The 3,902-nt window shown below is 42.1% G+C and overlaps 1 long non-coding RNA gene across 1 annotated transcript; it reads right to left on the bottom strand.

Moving 5' to 3' along the window:
- Positions 1–1,021: 1,021 nt before the first annotated feature.
- On the bottom strand, positions 1,022–3,321 carry LOC123489129. Its single transcript, XR_006660451.1, has 3 exons — positions 3,262–3,321; positions 1,240–1,315; positions 1,022–1,121 (listed from the first exon to the last, which is right to left on the bottom strand). It is a non-coding gene; the product is annotated as an uncharacterized LOC123489129 (long non-coding RNA).
- Between the last annotated feature and the right edge of the window lie 581 nt (positions 3,322–3,902).

Below are 3,902 nucleotides of genomic sequence, written 5' to 3'. Positions count from 1 at the left end.
GGTCCTGGTATTTAGACTATTCTGTAACTGGTCTCTCTCCAGAGTTATTGTGGTGAGATTATTCTGCAACTGGTCTCTCTCCTTAGTTTTGGTTGTGAGACTATTCTGTAGCTGGTCTCTCTCTGTGGTCCTGGTATTTAGACTATTCTTCAACTGGTCTCTCTCTTTGGTCCTTGAATTAAGATTATTATTTAATTGATCCCTTTCAGCAGTCATAACGTTAAGTCTATCTTTCTGCTGGTCCCTGTCTTTGGTCCTTGTGGTGAGACTATTTTGTAGCTGGTCTCTCTCTTTGGTCCTGGTATTTAGACTATTTTCTAGCTGGTCTCTCTCTGTGGTCCTGGTATTTAGACTATTTTGTAGCTGGTCTCTCTCTGTGGTCCTGGTATTTAGACTATTCTGTAGCTGGTCTCTCTCTGTGGTCCTGGAATTTAGCCTATTCTGTAGCTGGTCTCTCTGTGGTCCTGGTATTTAGGCTATTCTGTAGCTGGTCTCTCTCCTTAGTTTTTGTGTTAAGGCTATTCTGCAATTGATCCATTTCCTGTGTTTGTGTGGTGAAAGTATTCTGCAACTGGTCTTTCTCCTTAGTTTTGGTTGTGAGACTATTCTGTAGCTGGTCTCTCTCTTCAGTCAGGGTGTTGTAACAGGTCTGTAGCTGGTCTCTCTCTTTCTGTAGCTGGTCTCTCTCTTTAGTCAGGGTGTTATAACTAGTCTGTAGCTGGTCTCTCTCTTCAGTCAGGGTGTTGTAACTGGTCTGTAGCTGGTCTCTCTCTTTAGTCAGGGTGTTGTAACTGGTCTGTAGCTGGTCTACCTCTTTAGTCAAGTTATTATAACTGGTGGGTTGCTGATCTCCTTCTTTAGTAAGAAGGCTGTAACTGGCCTGTTGGTCTCTCTCTGTTGAGTAGTGATGACCAATAACTCCATCTTTAAAAGGGAAAAGTTAATCAATTATTCAAATATGTGTAACTATCACACCATGGAAGTTTACAAATGTTTCTGTCCAAACCTTCTAAACTTACAGTAGACAGACAGGCCTATGATCCCAGCCAGTAGGAGAACACACAGCAGCCCCAGACACACTGCAGCAACTCCAGAGGGTCTCTTCCACCACTGAAAATTAGCTGAATTACAGGGAATTATCATGTAAGGTCTTTGAACTCTCTCTGGTAATGTTAAAAATACCTACATCATCCAGGATTGTAAGCAACAAAAGCTGTGTGTTTGTACTTGAATTGATACCTGAAAATGTAACACTGGGCTTGTTGGGATACGTGACGTCATCAATATCCATGGTCTGCATTGTTGGATTCTCCACCTGTGGTTGTATAGATTGTCTCTTACATTTCTAGAAATCAAATGCTATATTTTCCTCTGTTACTTCAGGAATCATCATCTAGATTCAGCCATGGGACAATTTTGTAGGTTTGTATCTGTGCCTTATGTATCATCAACTCAAATACTAGAGGTGAGTTTGACTTCGCTTACCCGGTACAAAGGAAAAAATAGGATAGTCCCAAGTGCAAATTCTACCCAACTAGCGACACATGCACGGTGGTCAAGCTCAATCAAGCTTACTTCAGTATTTGACATACAGTGCATTCGGAAAGTATTCAGACCCCTTGACTTTTCCGACATCTTCTTACGTGGCAGCCTTATTCTAAAATGTATTAAATTACTTTTTTTCCACATCAATCTACACACACAATACCCCATAATGACAACGTGAAAACTGTTTTTTAGAATTTTTGCAAAGGTATAAAAAAACAAAAACAGAAATACCTTAATAACATAAGTATTCAGACCCTTTGCTATGAGACTCGAAATTGAGCTCAGGTACATCCTGTTTCCATTGATCATCCTTGAGATGTTTCTACTACTTGATTGGAATAAACCTGTGGTAAATTCAAGTGATTGGACAGAGTTGACAGTGCATGTCAGAGCAAAAACCAAGCAATTAGGTTGAAGGAATTGTCCGTAGAGCTCAGAGACAGAATTGTGTCGAGGCACAGATCTGGGGAAGGATACCAACAAATGTCTGCAGCATTGAAGGTCCCCAAGAACACAGTGGCCTCCATCATTCTTAAATAGAAGAAGTTTGGAACCAGCAAGACTCTTCCTATGGCTGGCCACCTGGCCAAACTGAGCAATCGGGGGAGAAGAGCCTTGGTCAGGGAGGTGACCAACAACCCGATGGTCACTCTGACAGAGATCCAGAGTCCCTCTGTGGAGATGGGAGAACCTTCCAGAAGGACAACCATCTCTGCAGCACTCCACCAATCAGGCCTTTATGGTAGAGTGGACAGACGGAAGCCACTCCTTTGTAAAAGGCACATGACAGCCCACTTTGGAGATTGCCAAGAGGCACCTTAAGGACTCTCAGACTATGAGAAACAAGATTCTTTGGTCTGATGAAAGCAAGATTGAACTCTTTAGCCTGAATGCCAAGCCTCACGTCTGATGGAAATCTGGCTCCATCCCTACGTTGAAGCATGGTGGTGGCAGCATCATGCTGTGGTAATGTTTTTCAGTGGCAGGGACTGGGAGACCAGTCAGGCTTGAGGGAAAGATGAACAGAGCAAAGTACTGAGAGATGTTTGATGAAAAACCTGCTCCAGAGAACTCAGGACCTCAGACTTGGGCAAAGGTTCACCTTCCAACAGGACAACAACCCTAAGCATACAGTCAAGACAACGCAGGAGTGGCTTCGGGACAAGTCTCTGAATGTCCTTGAGTGGCCAAGCCAGAGCCCAGACTTGAACCCAATCGAACATCTCTGGAGAGACCTGAAAATGGTTGTGCAGCGATGCTCCCCATCCAACCTGACAGAGCTTGAGAGGATCTGCAGAGAAGAATCGGAGAAACTCCCCAAATACAGGTGTGCCAAGCTTGTAGCATTATACCCAAGAAGACTCAAGGCTGTAATCGCTGCCAAAAGTGCTTCAACAATGTACTGAGTAAAGGGTCTGAATACTTATGTAAAACAGTTTTTTTTAAACCTGTTTTTGCTTTGTCATTATAGGATATTGTGTGTAGATTGATGAGGAGAAAAAACTATTTCATACATTTCAGACTAAGGCTGTAACGTAACAAAATGTGGAAAAAGTCAAGGGGTCTGAATACTTTCCGAATGCAATGTAGATGTGTACTTTGTCCCAGTTACAGTTCACCTACTTATTATCCCAGAGACTCTAACATATTACAAAATAATTAGACAATGCATAAAATAATAATATCTGGTGAAATAGAGAAAATAAATCTTACCACAGTCTTTGAGAGTTGAAAACGGATACATACAACTAAGTTATATTGGTTTGTTACGTCGACCTAATGAATGAGCATGACATGTCAGATTGGAGTAACGTGTCCACAAGTTTTTTATAGTGTAAGCGACCCCACCTTTCGTGTCAACATCAGCATTTCCTTTACCTTATTTAGCCTAACAATTATGAACTAATATACCACTGGATGGTAGGTTCAGATATGAGGTAACGTGGTTAACATGTGGTCATGTCACGATCGTCAGGGAGAGACCAATGCGCAGCGTGTTGAACGAACATGGTGAACTTTATTATCTTTAGTGATAATCGATACAATAAACAAATCAAGAAACGACTCGTGAAGTCCACGGTAACAATGACCGAACACGGAACAAAAACCCACAAACACAAAGGGAAAAACATACAGTTTAAATATGGCTCCCAATCAGAGACAACCAACGACAGCTGACACTCGTTGCCTCTGATTGGGAGTCACTCAGGCAAACATAGAAACAGACGAACTAGAACCCCCAACATAGAAATATAACACATAGAATACACACACCCTGGCTCAACATATAGAGTCCCAGAGCCAGGGTGTGACAGGTCAAGCTCAAGTCAAACTGAAAGTTCAAGTTACAGAAT

This window comes from Coregonus clupeaformis, unplaced genomic scaffold, assembly GCF_020615455.1.
Source record: "Coregonus clupeaformis isolate EN_2021a unplaced genomic scaffold, ASM2061545v1 scaf2767, whole genome shotgun sequence".
NCBI classification, from domain to species: Eukaryota; Metazoa; Chordata; class Actinopteri; order Salmoniformes; family Salmonidae; genus Coregonus; species Coregonus clupeaformis.
This window is presented reverse-complemented; position numbering and strand designations above follow the sequence as displayed.